Source organism: Giraffa tippelskirchi, chromosome 9 (assembly GCF_054371585.1).
Source record: "Giraffa tippelskirchi isolate mGirTip1 chromosome 9, T2T-mGirTip1v1.2.pri, whole genome shotgun sequence".
Classification (NCBI taxonomy): Eukaryota; Metazoa; Chordata; class Mammalia; order Artiodactyla; family Giraffidae; genus Giraffa; species Giraffa tippelskirchi.
This window is the reverse complement of record NC_137283.1, coordinates 16,772,379-16,790,345: the sequence shown is the minus strand read 5'-3', so window position 1 is coordinate 16,790,345 and position 17,967 is coordinate 16,772,379. Positions and strand designations below refer to the sequence as shown.

The 17,967-nt window shown below is 46.0% G+C and overlaps 1 protein-coding gene across 37 annotated transcripts in view; it reads right to left on the bottom strand.

Annotated features, from left to right (window-relative positions):
* Positions 1 to 17,967, bottom strand: part of SRGAP3 (SLIT-ROBO Rho GTPase activating protein 3) — a 324,141-nt gene that overhangs the window by 176,777 nt on the left and 129,397 nt on the right. Inside the window, exon 1 of one of the 37 annotated variants that reach the window (XM_081527997.1) lies at positions 12,916 to 13,120. The exons of the other annotated variants lie outside the window; for them this stretch is intronic. The gene's annotated coding sequence lies outside the window, so the exon portion shown is untranslated. Of the gene's footprint in view, positions 1 to 12,915; positions 13,121 to 17,967 lie in introns of those variants that run through there. 37 annotated transcript variants of the gene reach the window in all.

The following is a 17,967-nucleotide window of genomic DNA, read 5'->3' as shown; positions in this document are numbered from 1 at the left end:
ATTACGTGTGAAAATACATATGAAGGACCAAGTAAGGGACCTAACACACAGGAAGTCCTTGATAAATGATAGTTACACTAATGATAATTTTAAATATATTACTATTATTAATGTATGGTGTAACTCTCCAGGAGAAGAAGGATATATCAGATGAGACAGTCATTCCCAAATTTATTAATATTTGACCACAGTTTCACCCAAACTAATCATCCATGGCACTCCACTTAGAAGACATCAACTTAAGTCAATGGCACCTAGATTATCAGGAAATCTGCCCCAGATAAGGGGGAGGGCCTCATTTGCAAGGCCCTGTTTTAAGTGAGCTGACTGTCTAATGCCTTCATTTTTCCATTTTTTATCTTTAGGTTCTTTAATCTGAGGTTCAGAGACTGACTCTAGGAAGGTATATGCCACTAAGACCACTTAGGAAAAATCACATCTTTAAAGGTAAATATTAATCTATCTACTAATAAGCATCAACTATGTGCCAGACACTGTACTGGATACTACAGATTTAAAGGGAAACCAAATCAGCTCCCTCCTCCACAGAATTTCCATTCTGCTGGAATAGACAGATATTAGCCAAATAACCATACAAAAAATTTTAAACTGCTCTTGAATTAGGTACCAAGGACAGGTTTATGATGCAGTGAGAATATACACAGGGGTGACATTAACTCAGAGGGAACAGCAAGTCCAAGGCCCTTTGGAGGGAAGCGGCATGGTGAGAACAAGGAACAGCTAGAGGCCAGTGTAGCCAACTGGGGTCTAGGGAAGGCAAGAGAGACCAAACAGGCAGCACCTCAGAGTCTAGGCTATAGAGTTCTATGTGTCTTTCTGGGGGAAGGGGGCATGTGTCATGGCTTTCATGACAGTCTCAAAGGGCTCCATGACCCTAACACAGTTCAGAGAGCTCCCACTGTCAGCAGCTTCATTCAGAAACAGGCAGGTCAGCCCTTGGATGCTGAGGAGGGCTTCTGCAGTTTTTGCCTGCCTGACATTCATCCCCCCGTCTTCTGGGATCAGCCCTTCCATGTTCCTCTGGGGAATTCATCCCCTCCCATTCTCCCTCCATGTGATTTCTGTGGGACTAACACAATCTTCAACTCTAGGGGAGATCATGTGACCCCGTCTGGTGACTTAGAGGCAGGCATTCCTGGCCACAAGACCACATGGACCAATGAGTATGCCCTAGGGCTTCTGCAGGAACTTCTGACAGATGCTTTCCTATTGTGGGTTGCAAGGCCTGTAGAATGTAAGCCTGGGGATTTTGGCAGTCACCTTGAGATCCTGAAGGGTGAGCCTGCCTGTGACCCAAGGCATCTCAGTGGAGAAGAGAGCAAAAGATGGAGAGAGATAGACAGCTGATGATACCATCTGAACCTCCAGATCCAACCATCCCTAGAATCAGAACTATTCCTGGAATTTCCAATCACATGAGTCAATAAATCCTTGTTTTCCACCATTTGAATAATGTTTCTGTCACTTGCAACCAGTGATTCTTACTAATACATCTCTTGAATCACAGTTTAGAAAACTGAGGCCCAGAGAGGAATCTATATTCCAACTTCACAGTGCTACACAGGGTGCAGCATGTGAGTCTCTAGACTCACAGAATCAGTGCTGGCATGCCCGGCTCTCCCGACCCCTCCCTAGGCCTGGGTCCCCTCCACTTTTCTTCCTCCTCCCTGACTCTAGGAGAAAGCAGCTCTGCTCCTCCTCTTCTCTAGTTTCAAGGCCCAGACTGAGAAATAACAAAAAGGGTATGATCTTTGTTCCTCCCCAGACCCAGAAACATCTCTGGGTATTAATTTCCTTTGGTGGCTATGGCGTGGGCAGCCTGCAGCTGCTGGAACAAACTTCAGCTCCTCTTCTGCAGGTAAACTCCATCTTATCTCTACTGCTCCCCCAAATGCACCCACTAGCCAGAATTCCCTCCTTGTCTTCCTTCCTTCCCCAAGTCCTCTATTTATACCAGCCTCGGCTCTTCTGAGCTTCCAATCCTGCCCATTGTTCAAGATGCACTTTCCCAATAAATCTCAGCTTCAGGAAGCCATCCCTCCTAATGCCCACAGTCTCCACTGCATGGGGCATACCTCTCGGGGGTGGTGAGAAGGGTTGTGATTACTGCCAGTCTACCCTCTTCCTTCTCTCTTGTATAATTTCTGGTTATTTTGGGCATGCCAGGTTGATATGATCAGCTGGATAACCAATAGCACAATGGTTAAAAGTCCAGACTCTGGGGTCAGACACACCTTGACTCTGCCTCTTCACAGAAAAGTGACCATGGGAAAATGACTTATCCTCACTGAACCTCAATTTTCTTATCAGGAAAGTGGGACTAACAATAGGCATGTAAAGGATTTAACTCAAAATTTGACAGACAGTGAGCAGTTGACGAACGTGAGGTTATGAATGCTGTGGCTGTTGAAAATGTCACTAAACACTATCACCAGTGAACTCCTGGGCAACAGTACACAGCAAAATAGAATCAAGCCACAGCTAAGTAGCTGAATATTCAGTTCCCGTTCCTGTTCCTGCTCTTAAACCCCTGGGGGGCTTTGATTTCTCACCTGTAAAATGGGTATAAGAACTGCTGCTGTGCCTACCTCATGAAGTAACTGCAAGAATGAAGTGAGGGGATAAGAATTAGCAGTACTCCCTCCACAGAGCTTACAATTTACAACACGCCTACAAAGTGTTGTAGTCAGTCACTGTAAGATGTGACTCAGACACAGAGGTGAGGTGACGAGCTCAGGGTCACGCCACCAGCAGGGGTGGCACCAAGGCTGGGACATGGTCCTCTGCTGTTCAGTGCTGTGCCCCTGAGTCCTAGCACAGGGCCAGGCACACAGGAGGTGCTTAATAAATACCCAGTTTTGTCCACATCACCGGGCTGCCTCCTGGACTGAAGCCTGCGAGGCCATCGTTTCCAGCCATCCCCATGGTATGTGGCATGGGGGCTAGAAAGACCTCTTAAACTGAAGGGTGCTCCAATGGGCGGGAGGAAGGACAGGAGAGAAGGAGCTTTCCATATCGAGGGAGTTCAGGCTTGGGGAAGGTATACTCTATGTCACCTCAGCCATGGAGGGGACAAGACTGAGGAGGGAATGCCCCAGGTTCAAGAAGCACAAGTGGAAGATTGCTAAGGAGCCTTTAATAGGAGGGCAGCTGCCCTCAAAAGACAGGCTATTTGGTTCCCACCCACAGAAAGACAAAGAGAGTTAATAAGAGTTATAGCGGGTTAGCAGAGAAGCCACAGGAAGCCAGGCTGGGCAGGAAGTTATTCTCCGCCTGTGTTTCCCTTACCCCTCTGCTCTCCGACCGCTGTTCTTTTGGGTGCAACCACAGGGTGTACCCTCAGCCACCTCGATGGACTTGGGTGGGGAGGGCGGCCAGAGGCCATGAGGTCCGCTCACTTCAGGTCTGACCCAGTTCTTGCCTGAAAGTTTCATCAAAGGAACTGGAATCAGAAGGTGCGGGCAAGAGGCATGCCCTGCAATCCGGAAATCTAAACACAGCCATCCTCTCCAAGTCTTAGCATAGATCAGCCTCCTCTGCAGATCTTCCCCAGGCCAAGGAAAGTTCCAGGGAGCTTTCTCTAACCCAAACTGTGGTACCAGAAGCTTATCCCACCTCCCACTTTAAATCCTGAGTTGAAAAGGGCATCAGGAGGCACCTGCCAGCATCCTTCCACAGATAGCAGGGATCCCTTCCTCAGCATCCCAAATTGTCCACCAGCTTCTGCTTGACCATTTCTCATCAAAAGGAAGCTCATGCTCTCACACGGGGCCCAGGCCATCAGACAGGTGTAACTGGGTCCAGACATCAGGTGTTTAGGGAAACAGAGTCAGCCACGGGCTGTGGCAAAAAGCGCCTGTGATTTGGAAGCAGGAAACCTGGCTTGCAATCCCAATTCTGTGAGGCCTTGAACAAATCACTTCCTTTATTAAATCACATGGTTTTCTGTCTTGTAAAAAGGGAGAATAATATCCCTACATCTCTCAGGGCTCCTGGGAGAAGCAAGTGAACTTTTGCGAGGAATGCACTGGGAAATATGCATTCTGAATGGGGTGACAGTATTATTCAAAGACCCAAGAAAGTAAACACGAGGTCCCAAGAATTTCTATTACCAAGTCTTGGGCTTAAGGCACTGAAGGCCCAGGGAAGTGGGAAGGTAACTATTCCTTTGCTATTACTGCCAGAACATATTCCTACTAACTCAGCAACTTAATAAGCACAGATTTATTAGCTCACAGTTCTAAGGCTCAGAAGTCCAGGTTGACCCAGCTGGCTTTCTGCTTTGAGTCTCACAAGGCTGAAGTCAAGGTATTGCCTGGCTGGGCTCTTATGGGAAGATTCTGGGAAGAATCCATCTCCTTTTGAATTGTGACTGTGGCAGAATCTAGTTCTTTGCGGTTGTAGGATTGAGGTCACCATTTCCTGGCTGGCTGTCAACTGGGGAGCCTAGTCTTTGTCATCTAGTTTTTGCCCTTGGACAGGCCCCTATGTCTCAGAGCCAGGGGTAGTGCAATGGGTCATATCTTTCTAACTTCCCTTCTGGGCACCTCTCTTCTGCCCATAGCCAGAGATAGCTCTCAGCTTTTAAGGGCTCATATGATTAGACTGGGCTCCCCAGATACTACATGATAATCTCCATTTTTTATGGGTTGGATTGTACCCCCAAAAAAAGATATGTTGAAGTCCTAAGCCTCAAATATCCCAGAATGTGACTTTAAGTGGAAATAGGGTCTTACTGAAGTAGTCAAGTTAAAATGAGGTATTTGGGTAGACCCTGATCCAAGTTGACTGGTGTCCTTATAAAAAGGGGAAATTTGGACATAGAGACAGACATACACAGCCATGTGATTGGAGTGCTGTATCTACAAGCCAAGGAATGCCATGGATTGCCGGAAAACACCAGAAGCCAGAAGAGGCAAGGAGGGATCCTCCCCTAAAGTTGGCAGAGAGAGCATGGCCCTGCCAATGTTTTGATTTCCAACTTCTAGCCTCCAGAACTCTGAGCCAATAAATCTTTGTTCTTTTAAGCCATTCATTTTTTGGTGCTTTGTTAGGGTAGCTCTGAGAATCTAATGCAAGGATCTTAACCATAATGACATGTGCAAAGTAATTTTGCCATGTGAAGTAACACAGGCTCCTGGGGAACCAGGGCCCTTTCGCGGGGGAGGCATTATACTGCCTACCGAACTCATCCAGTGATGATCAATCCTTATGCTAAAGCACGCCTTCTTATCAGAAGAACCGGGAGAGGAGGAGAAGATGGTGAAGGGGCCAAGAAACAACGTGAACATGAGCAGCAGGGAAGCATACACACCTTGCAGGCGTATTTCCACCCCCATCCCCACCCCCCCCACTTGCTCCAGGGACCTCACTAAGTCTCACTTCCCCCAATTTGTGAATGGGCATCATGATACCTAAACCTCACAGAAATATAAGAATGAAATGAGGTCATGAAAATAAAGAACAACCTCATACTTACTATAAATCCTGGCACATAGTAAGCATTCAACAAAACGTAGCCACTCCAATTACATATCTAGTACACAAATATTTAATTACGTATCTAAAACACAGTACACACACACAGTAGTCTGGGAGATTACATCGACAATGTTAACAGTGAGGACGTATGGTGGGTGGCAAGAGCTTTCAGTGTTTTATTTAGAAGTTTATATATCTTGATGTTTGAATTTTTACAGTAAGCAGGTATTACTTTTACAGTTTAAAACTATTCTTCATCAAAAACATATATTTCCCTGGGAAACTAGTTTTGAATGCCTTTCCACATCCACAGAGTTGTGTTCTAGTACTGAAACAAATTTGCTTTCTCTCTCTCTCTCACACACACACACACACAAGCTGTAATGTTCCCTAAAGACCTTCTCCCTCTCATGGGCTTTCACCCCCAGTCCCAACCCTGGCCCCTCAGGCCCACAGCGGTACCCCGAGATGAAATTCAATCCTCTTTAGCAAGGCTTAGGCAGTGGCAACTCCAGACCCTCCTGCTCTGGTCTCGGTCTGCAAGGCCCACACCCCTTCGAGCCCCTCACCTCAGGAGCTATGCTCTGAAAGGCTCTTTGTTGCTCAGCAGACTGCTTTTGGAGGCTGTTTGAAAAACATTCTCTGCAGATGTTTCCATCCACTCCCGGTGCGAGGAAGAAAAGGACACTAGTCCAGGTACCCAGGTTGTGCAGCCCCTGAATCTCCAGCCCTGTTCCCAGATCAGTCAATCAATTAATTCACATACAGAGATTATAAGCAAAGTGATGCTGTAGCCGAGGCGAGGAAGAAACATGGTAATGCACTGCTGAGCTATGGCTTTTAACAAAGACCAGTATTAATAAATTGGAATGATTTATTTCTCAGCATAGCACAGGAATTTTTAAAAATACAGACTTTGCACGAGACTTCACTTTAACTTGAACTTCAACAGTTACTAGCTGTGTGACCTTCAACACTGAATTTTAAATTCTTCGAGCCTCAGTTTTTTCATGTATCAATGGGGATAACCTTGCCTCAAGGTCTTAACATGAGGACTCAATCAAACATGTAAATATCCCAGTACCTGAAAGACTTGCTCAATAAATGGATGCTGTTGTTGACGTTCTTCTTCTTATTAGACATGCAAGCACAGATCCTGCCCTGTTGGGGACCACCTGTGGTGGTCTAGGTGGGAACTAAGTAGAGCCCCTGAAAATTCAATGAGGACTTGGCTACAATGTAAAAGACAAGCAGAGACCAAGGGTCTAACAAATAGGAACAAATAGTAAAGAGGGAGCTAGTTGCTATGCAGGAGAGACTAGAAGAGGGAGCTTATTCCTTCTGGCCTGGCTCCTTACCTTTGCATCTCTCCTCCCAAGAGCCTTTACCCAGCTCCAGAAAGACCCCTACCAGATAGAAGGTATGAATCAGCTCTGCCCCATCCTCTCCTTCCCAAAAGGCTCCCAGGAGGATTAGATGGAGGATCAGGGAGTGGGCCAGCACACAGGGTTCAGGGAGGCAGAGTGCTGAGAGCACTCCACTTTCCAACCACACCAGACAGCTCCTCATTCTCCAGCCCCATCACCCCTCAAATGCTGGGGCTGGTGCAAATAGTCACCAAGTCTGTTTCACTCATGCCACACCATACCAGTGGATGCTTCCTCAAGAGCACCAAGCTGTCTCCAACCTCATTGCCCTTGGACTTGCAGTGTCCTCTGCCAGGAATGTCTCTTCTCCGCTCCTCTGTTTTCAAGGTCTAACTTGAGAGACTCCTCCTCTAGGGAAGCCTTCTCTGTCTTTCCCAGAGAGAATCCATTGTCCCCCGCCTCTGTGTTCTACCAGAACTCAGAGTGCCCCTCTATTACAATGTTTATCACACCGCCTTGTGATCATGTCCTGAGTATTATTAATATGAGTCTCTACTGCTGCATTGCCAGCTCCTTAAGAATAGGAGTCCTGTATTATTCATTCTGCAACAGCACCTGGGACACTCAATAAATGCTTGCTTGTAGCATCATCAATGCCACCTTTTAACGAATGCCTGCTACATGCCAGAGATGACACTAAGTTTGTGAGATAGAAAATCTCATTTAATCCTCATATAATTCTGCAAGCTTAAGTATCACTTATCCCATCTTACAGTTAAGGAAGCTGTTCTTTGGATAACCTCAGCAAAATGTGTGGGGAAAGCAAGAACCTCAGCTAAATGTGTGCTGTGTCCTTAGGTAGCCCAAAGTAGATGTTTATTTCCGCTTACTGAAATCTACTCAATGTGAGTCAGCCCAATCGATAAGATGCTCTTGAATAAACATTGGAGGCATCTGTTATTCTACAGAGGAGCAGCTTGTCATGTGGACAGCCCCAGAGCAAGGTTAATTAGACCTTTCTACAGGCAGTGGGTACTAACTAAATTCTCCCTGTCTCTTACTTTTTCTTCAACGAAAAGAGCTTTAATGGCAATCTCTCTAAAAGGCAATGTGCTTCCCAGATAAAATGTGGAAGCAAAGTGCCAGTTGGTAGATTAACTGAGGAAGGGGCTGGGCAGGATTTAATCATTGTCATCCAGTAATTGAGGGTAGATGAGAGGTAATTAGGGGGAGAACCACACCAGCACACACACAAACTCGATGCCAAGTGCTTCGCATCTATTTTTCTTTCCACACGTCACCTCCCTTTCACCTCTTCAAAGAAGCACCATCTTCACCACCCTCCTAATCACAAATCCATTGGGCTGTCTCAGCCCTGGTCCTCCTCATCCTCTCTCTTCCTTGCAGAACACACCCCGCCATGACCCCCACCTCACTCTATGGTTTATATGAATCTAGGCTCCGCTGCTTCTTTCTCTTTGTTGCTCCTTCTGCTAGCATGTGCTCCATTCCACCTCACTCTCCTCCTCGGGTCTCCTTTTCCTTTGCCACCTCCTTCAAACAGGGCCTCTGTCTCATTTCACTGGATGTCTGCTCCCTGGAAATCTCATCCAAGCTTGTGCGAGATGAGACTTACACCGGTCAGTGACGCCTTCAGAATACTTGCAAATCTTCGCATTAACCATAATGGAGATTAGCAAACAACTCCCTGCCAGATGCCTATGGAAGCAATCGATTTGGGACTCCTGTTCCAATCTCTCTCAGTGTCCATCCCAAATTAAAAGACGGTCAAGGGAGGGGAAAGAGGACACAATAAAATGATCATAAAAGCAAGGGTCACACTGTATACCTATTAAACATGCTTATCTGCATGTATATTACACTTTACAAACGCAGGTTTTCAAAGACCTACCAAATAAAAAAAAAAAAAAACAGCTGAGAAATCCCTAGCCTAGATCAAGGGCACTGAATAACTGAAGCAGGAGAGAGAGAGAGAAATATTAATTCACTTTCCTTTTCCTATTAATGCCTAGGAAAAGACTAAACAAGTAAAATCTTGTGGAGTAGGAGCAGGTAGTTAATATGTCCATCTGTAATGTCGCATAACTATAAGTCTTCAAAAAGACTTTGCCAGAGAGTTGCAGACCTTAGAGGGAAGAGCCTGAAAGATCACTAATCCACCTTTTCATTTTACAGATGAGAAAACTGAGGCTCAGAAAAGGAACGAGTCTTGTCTCAGTCCAGTGATCATCTGTCTACAATTCTTGCCTCCTCTATAATCTGATCCATGGAGATACTAACCAAAAGTGTGACAAATGGGCCCACAGAGGTTCCAAGAGAGCTGAGATGCACCTTTCAATATCCCCTGGGCTTAGAGCAAAGCCCACAGCAGCCTGACATGGCCAGTTACAGCAAAGCACATCCCATCTCTTTGGTGCCATGTCTTTTTTTTTTTTCTTTGATGTATGATCACTTAATTCCCTCCTTGATTGCTTTTCAAAAGCAATCTAAATTAATGCGAACCCACAAAGGGCAAGGCTCTCTGTGAATAATTAGTGCATGATAATAAATGCAAGTGGGGAAATTTGCAAAGTGGGGCTAAGAACTAGTACTCCCAGCTCTCCCCTCTCACTTTCTTCTCATTGGGAATTCTCTTTACACCATTAAAGAAAGGGTTTTGAGGAAACTTGAAAAAGGGTGGTGTTTTTAAATAGGTCACTGAAGGATGGCCAAAAGGAAAAAGACACAGAAGCTGAAAGAATCAGACCACTGACTGCTACCTTTTTCATAGCTTCTGCTGACAACAAAACATTTGTCCAAATTTCTGCCATTTAGAGAGGAAATATCATCACATTCAAGGATCCACCATCATTTGTTCCAATCCATGCAGGATTTCCTCCCACAAACCTTTAGCCCAGCCTATCTTATCTCCTTTCTATCTCAGCCTATAAGGCCAAATGGTTCCCACTTTATTCCTGCTTTTAGCCCTGTCTGAAAGACCTTTCCTACTGTTTTGGACAAATTCAAATCATATACATCTTTTCAGAGCCCTTCTTAGAGCCCTCTCTGACAACGCCACACTTTTGGAAGGGAGTTCCTGTGATTCCAGTGTATAAGACAGAAATTGCTAGAGCCCACCAATATCTGCATCTCTTCCCTCCCTCCTGGGCACACAGCTGTCTTTCCCAGCCTTCCTTGAAGTCAGGTGTGGTCACATGCCTGGCTTCTAGCCAATAAAAGATGAGCACAGTAGTGGATGCCTTTCCCAGGCCTAACCTATACAGAATTCTCAGACATGGTCCTCACTCACTCTTTCCCCATCTATGGCTGAATGGGAAGGACTCGATAGGCCTCAAGGAGTGGCCAAGTCACAAAGATGGAAGAAGCCTGGGTCCCTGAATGATTGTATGGAACAGACTTCCCTACCAATTCAACGTGAGTTTGAAATAAACTTTTATTGTGCTTATATTGTTACTTATAAAAATATTCTAAGAAGCTAGTATACCATATGTACAAATGTGTCTGATAATTTTTTATGTAAGAGGGTATCATGAAAATGGGAACTTTTTAGTTTGATCTGTTTTTCTCAAAAACAGAAATAACTAGTAACATTTTGCATCAAGTTTATAAAATTTGAATTTTTCCTCCATGAATGCAACTAATTTTTATAAGTAAATACTGAGTTTTATGGGCTTCCCCAGTGGCTCGGCGCTAAAGAATTCACCTAAGGTGCAGGAGACGTGAGACCCGGGTACGATCCCTGGGTCAGGAAGATCCCCTGGAGAAGGAAATGGCAACCCACTCCAGTATTCTTCCCTGGAAAATCCCATGGACAGAGGAGCCTGGTGGGTTACAGTACATGGGATCGCAAAGAGTCGGACACAACTGAGCAACTAAAAAACAAAAAGTCACTGAGACTTTGAGATTTATCCATTACAGAAGCTAGCTTTACAGATTTTAACTGACTCAAAGGACATACAGATTTTACTACATATGCCAACTCTGACCTATGGTAGTGGCTGCCTGGAACTCCATGTAGAAAAGGACTACTGAGCTTACTAGGAAAGACTACAGTGACTGATTAGTTATGTCTGCCATGCTGTGTTTCTCTATCTTCGATTCATAATGTATGTTTTAGTACTAAACTTAGCAACTGATTGCACACAACTTGGTACTGTTTTTTCAGCCTCAATCCTACCTATAAAGTTATAAACTCCTTCAGGCCAGAGGCCAATCCCTGTCCACATTTCCCTAAAAGAAGACATATAGATGCAAATATTTATAAACATGACTTAAAAATCAAGTTCAAAGTGTGTTCAGAACTTCAGCTAGACTACCTTGAATATTATGCAGAGAATACTGAGGTTTAGGAAATACTGCATCCAGTAAGGCAAGCACCTGCTCATCCCCAGCTAAATGGGATACAGTGAGTCCCTTTTGGAGGTTAGTTTTTATCTACTGTCATATTTAATAAGCAGAGTTACATAGGAAGGGGATGGACTATTTGTGGAACCTGAAAATTAGGCTCCATGCACCACGTTATTTAAGATTTTAGATGATCAGAGCTGGAACATCATCTAATTCAGGGACAGAAAATAGATTTCAAATCAGATACCATCTAATCAATTCATAATGACTGCCTTGAGAGCTGTATGAATGAGAAAATCTAGAAGCTCTATGCCCTTCCTATATCTGTTATTCCTGATCTAATCCACCCTCATCATTTTACCATGACCAAATCAAGTCCCAGGAGGAAGAAATGACTTACCCAATGTCACAGAATAAGTTGGTGGAAGAACCAGGACTCAAATCCAGGTCTTCTTGCATCTCCTATTTTCCTAGTATTCCAGGGTTTAAGATAGGATAGATGTGAGAGTGTAACTTAGAGCTACAGGTAATCATAACACTCATAATCACTTATTAACACTTAACTATGTGCCAAGTACTGTTCTAAGTGCTTTTCACATATAATCTCATTCAATCCTGCCAGAACAATGAGAAAGGTGCTCTAATCACCTCCACTTTACAGATGAAACTGAGGTGCAATAGAGGTTAGGTATCTGCTCAAGATCCCAGGATTTAAACACAGAGGGAAGGAAAAACTCAGAAAAGAACAGAACTAGATTTATAAATATCCTCACAAAATCCATGGATGAGTCGGTAATTTCACCAACATTTACAAACTCAACTGACATTGGAAAAATATCCCAGGAAGCCTTCGTGGTCTTTTCAAAGCTCCTAGAGGCTGCTGAATTAGGAGTGAAAAGTCCCGTTGCAGAGACAGGGAGCAGCAGAGAGTGACTGAGAAGACAAGACTCATGTAGGACACTGAGCTCCCGGCATGAACACACAGGTCTCGCTACGATCTCAAGCATGACAGGCTGCCGCCCCCAAAGGTCTCATTTTGCTCAAAAGACCCCTTGAAATGAAAAATATGGTGCGTGGAATAGCACTGACTGGCTCAGTCTCCAGGGCTGTTTCAGAACAGAAAGAGGTGCCCACCAATACATTTATAGGCTTAAAGCTGGCATGTAGCTAAGCTACCTGGGGCTGCTTGACATCTGTTTCAGTGCACATTTCCCCCCATTTTTTTTTTTTGTTTGTTTCACTAGGTTTTAATCAGCCAGTTATTTTGAGCCTGAATTGCAGATTTCACACATATCCAAGGCCAAATGACATAAAAAAAAATAAAGAAACCCCATGACCAAAACAGAACTCAGGGCCAGCAGCTCAGCAAGGGCAGTCCCCTGGGAATAACCCCTGCCTAAGATCAAAGGAAAGTCAAGTGGTGTGTCATATCTGAGGGCTGGGGTCGCCAGGGGAAGGGGGGCCCCTCAGTCTTGAACTCAGCCAGCACAGGCCATGCATAGCTGGTTACCGCTTTGTTCCATGACCTTGGCCTGGAAACCTTTTTCCTCCCCTCCTTGAGAAAAACCCTCCAGTTGCTTTAAGGCCTAGTCCAAATGTCAACTTCTTTAGGAAGTTTTCCCTCACTCCATCCTGACCTCCTCCTCCTCCTCTCCCATTTTGCCAGTGACCTACTCACACCACAGTGAGCTGTCCAGCGTGCGTGCTTAGCCGCTCAGTTGTGTCCAACTCTCTGTGATCCCGTGGACTGGAGTGCACCAGGCTCCTCTGTCCATGGGATTCTCCAGGCAAGAATACTGGGGTGGGTTGCCATTTCCTCCTCCAGGGGATCTTCTTGAACCAGGGATCAAACCAAGTTCTTCTGAGTCTCCTGCCTTTCAGGCAGATTTTTTTTTTTTTTACCACTGAGCTATCAGGGAAGCCCTGAGACGCAACATACTGCCCCAGTTTTTCTTCCGTGAGCAAGTATTACTTTTATCAACAGAAAAACACAAAATAAACATTTTTAAGGGACTATGTGTTCTCCACCCTAAAAGAACATACAGTGTTTCCTACTGTGTGGGAAGTAGGCACTGAATGACCCATGATAACAAGAGACATTCACAGAGCGCTATGGGTGCAGAGGGAAGGAGAAGCTCGGCCGCCTGGGGGCATCAGGGGAGACTTCTCATGGGAGGGGATGCTTTCCTGGAATTTTGAGGATGAGTGAGAGCACGGCAGGTAGACTAGGGAAGGAGAGGTGCAGCAGAATGCCAGGCAAAAGGAACAGTGCCTGCAAAGGCACAGAGGCATGAGAGTGCAGGCTAAGTGATACAGCTGGAGGGCTGGCTGCATGGGAGAGTGGTGGATGTGCATTTAAAGGAGGTGCAATAAAAGGTTCACTCAGCAGGGCTGGGGTGCTCCAACCCTGCACATTCCAGAGAACGGACTCATTCTTGACCAGCTCCTAGGAGCTAACCTCTGAGCGCTTGGAATATCCTACCTGATAGGGTCTCTGTATAACAGGGGCTTTGGGCCACACCAGATAGTCTATGCTAACAATGCAATTTACAGTGAAGGCCTGAGTTTGCTTCCTAAGTCCAGTCACATGGGTGATCCATGCCTATGTGATGGACCCCCAATGCAAACTTGGGTGAGTATCCCTGCTTGGCAACACTTCATATATGTGGTCACATATCATTGCTGGGAGAATGAAGTGCTGCCGCAGGACTCTCCAGTGAGAGGATCACTGGAAGCTTCTGCCTGGTGTCCCCTGGGGTCCCCTGCACACAATTTTTCCTTAGCTGACTTATCCTTCTGCTGTAATAAACCATAACACAGGAGTAACAGCTTTTCTGAGTGCTGGGAACTCTTCTAGAAAATCGTCTGGCTGAATGGTGGTCCTGGAGACACTCAGAACACAGGGTCAAGCAGGAGCAGAGCAAGAAGAGCTGTGCCTAGAAGGCTAATGACTTTGAACTTCATCCTGGAGGCAGTCATTAAGGAACTGAAGGGTTCTAACTTGGGGCTGGCATGTCAAGGTCAAAAGCACATTCCAGAAACACTTTGCATAACAGGTGGGGAAGGATGGGAGTAGGGGACGTGGCTGGAAGCAGGATAACCAACACCAGTGAGGAGACTGCTAAACCAGTCCAGGCAAAAGCTAGCAAGTCCTTGGTAGTGGGCAGTGGCCATGGAGAAGGACTGACACCAAGACAGATTCAGAGAACAGATGCCACAACTAGACTCCTTGGTGAGGGAGAAAAGTCAAGGCTGACTCCCAGGTTTCTGATCTGACCAATGGGATGAATGATGGTATTACTGTCTAAAATGGAGGATCCTGGAGGGAAAAGTTTGGGGGTGTCTCAACTGCCTACATGGCTTCCCTCACTACTCATTTCTACCATCCAGGGCAGACAGACTGCCTTGTCCATTCTTTTTTCTCTTCCTGAAGCCATCTCTTCAGCCCTTTGCCTTCAGTGATCACTTACAGATTGCTCCTCCTGAAAAACCAACAAAAGGTATACTTGGCAGATCTCCCTGACCTTAATTTCTCTGCTGGCAGAATCAACAGGAAGGCATTAGTGCCTGCGGTAAAATGAGGAGCCAGGCAGAGGAGACATCCAGGTTGGGTGGCAGAGGCCTAAGGAAACGAGGGACACATGAAGAGACTTCAAACACTGAGATGGGATCTTAGGTCAGACCCCTGGGAGGTGAGACTCAGATTCCTGTTATATGGAGTAGGGGTGTGGGGCTGAGGGAAATAGTGACAAGGAAAAGCCTGTTGGTCTGCATAGAAAATCTCCCCTTACCTGGGGCTAAGTTGCGCTTTACAGGTTTCCAGGTGGCAAGGAGTAACTGTGAGTTGTGGTCCCTCCACACTTGGTCCAGAACCAGACTTCACAGAGAGGCTGGACCTTCTGGGTGCAGGTGATCCGAGCCATTCCTAACTCAAGGGTCAATCCCACATCTCCTGTAGCCCCCATCATAGCACAGAGCCTGCAGCGTCCTCGGGCAGGCATCACTAGGAAATGCTCAAAACCACCCTTCTTTGCTCCTCTGCCCATCACTGTTGCCCCAGACAAATGGTGGAGTGCACAGCTGGCTTCCAGCCTCCTGGCCTTCTTCCTTCATTTGCTTATTCAACAGTTACAAAGTCCTAAGCTGCAAAGGGCTTATAGCTCATTCTACCCAGAAGAGGGTTCAGGGAGAGAAAGGCAGAGAGTAAGTGGAAAGGAGTGGAACCAACCAGTCTCTAGGTTCCAGATGGGGACCCTGATACAGCAAGCTGCTGCTGCTGCTGCTAAGTCGCTTCAGTCGTGTCCGACTCTGTGCAACCCCATGGACTGCAGTGCACCAGCCTCCGCCGTCCATGGGATTTTCCAGGCAAGAACACTGGAGTGGGTTGCCATTGTCTTCTCCAATGCATGAAAGCGAAAAGTGAAAGTGAAGTCGCTCAGCCGTGTCCGACTCTTAGCAACCCCATGGACTGCAGCCTACCAGGCTCCTCCATTCATGGGATTTTCCAGGCAAGAGTACTGGAGTGGGTTGCCATTGCCTTCTCCAGATACAGCAAGAGCCACACAGAAATACTTTCCCAATAAGGGCATGTGGGAAACAATTGAAAGCACAGGCAATGGAATCCAGTAGACTGGGCCTGGAATCCCAAAGAGGCCATTTACTAGCTATGTGACTGGACAAGTTACTTAACATTTCTGAACCTCAGTTTTCTCATCAGTGAAATAGAAAGAACAAATAAATCCTTTGTCACAGGGCTGATACATGGATTAGATGAGCTAAGATCTAAAATGCCTCATATACAGTAAGTGTTCAATAAATGCTATCTATTTTTACCATCTAAGCCTGGGGATCAGAGAGGAAACTTTGGAGTGTTGGGTCCTACAGTACTACAATGACACATGGTTCCTGTAATGCTCCCAGTGCAGGCCAGATGGGTAAGAGGATCACACCTTTTGAGGCTGTGCAAAGTCCTGAGAGACCATATGATTCCTCGTTCCATAGGTGAGGGAGCAGAGATGTCGAAGAGCTTTTCCAAGGTCATACAACAAAGTAGTAGCAAAGCCAAGACCAGAATCCAGGGCTCTAGGTTTCTATTCCATTGCTTTCTCCTCCATGAAAACTTATATAAACAAAAGAGAGGATGCCACAGGTCAGATCACGGATAAAACATCAAATAACTTGCTGTTAGCACCTGTGCAGATCATCTTGTCCAGGCCATGCTCCATCTCTCTGCTGCTATGAGTACTGACTGACTGCCAGTGGCTCACTCCTGCCCCCTCCTCTGGACAATCACTCCTGCCTCGAAACCCCCATTTCTGCCCTGTTGGTGGGAGCTGCCTCACCCAGATTATACCCAGTGTTATTTTCTTGGTGGCGGGGGAGAGAGGGGCCCCAGTTTGTGCGTTTGCCACTTTCTGTGGTGTAAACACTCCCACCATGGCTGATTTCACTCCCACCAACATGACATCAGTGAATGTGGAGTTTTAAGGAGATGCACAGTAGCTGCTCTCCATGATATGGTATTTCCACCATAAAGATAAAATAGACAAAAATAACCAAAAGAGCAAAGGTAAAAGAAAAGTGTAGAAAAAATAAGTAGGAAGTGATGAGGTTTGAACACTTATTACCATTGTTTCTATTACTGGTTATTTAGTTCAGTTCAGTTCAGTCGCTCAGTTGTGTCCGATTCTTTGCGACCCCATGAACCGCACACCAGGCCTCCCTGTCCATCACCAACTCCCTGAGTTCACCCAAACCCATGTCCATCGAGTTGGTGATGCCATCCAGCCATCTCATCCTCTGGCATCCCCTTCTCCTCCTGCCCTCAATGTTTCCCAGCATCAGGGTCTTTTCCGATGAGTCAGCTCTTCACACCAGGTGGCCAAAGTATTGGAGTTTCAGCTTCAACATCAGTCGTTCCAATGAACACCCAGGACTGATCTCCTTTAGGATAGACTGGTTGGATCTCCTTGCAGTCGAAGGGACTCTCAAGAGTCTTCTCCAACACCACAGTTCAAAAGCATCAATTCTTCGGCGCTCAGCTTTCTTTATAGTCCAACTCTCACATCCATACACATTTATATAACTTTAATAGTGGCTCATACAATTACTAAAACTTTGACAACTGGCTCCTCTGGGGCCAGTTTTAGCACATCACTGATTAACATTCTACCCCATTCCTAACAGCTCAAGGCCAGTGACTGACATGAGGATGTAAAAGGCTGGCCCCCCAATCTCATCTAGGGAACAATTCTGTAATGTGATTCATTCCAGAGCCGCCAGTGGATCAGGCTAAGGCTAGACTTTCCCCACTGGTTCCTCCTCCTCTCTCTGGGTCCCCTCATCCCTTACACGCTTCTCCTGATGGGTTATCCTGCAAGCAATCACTTGCACCCAAGTCCCATCTCAGGCTCCGCATCTAAGAAAGCCAATCAAAAATGCTACGGGGTAAAAATTTAGGGAGAAAGCAGACAGGAACACTCGACTTTGCAGGAATTCCAGGAGACTCTCTGAAGGAGGTGGGATTCAAAGGGTGGGTGGGTTTTATGTTTGGAAAAGAAAAGTAAGAAGATACTCCAAATGGAGGAAGTGGTTTAATCCAGCTTACACCAACTACCATACAGATGGCAGACCCCTCTACCAGGCTGGGCAAAGTTCTTACAGGCATGGACCCTGGGACCACCCATTAGGAACTGCCTGAGCTGGAGGAGATGGTGTTTACATGGCTACG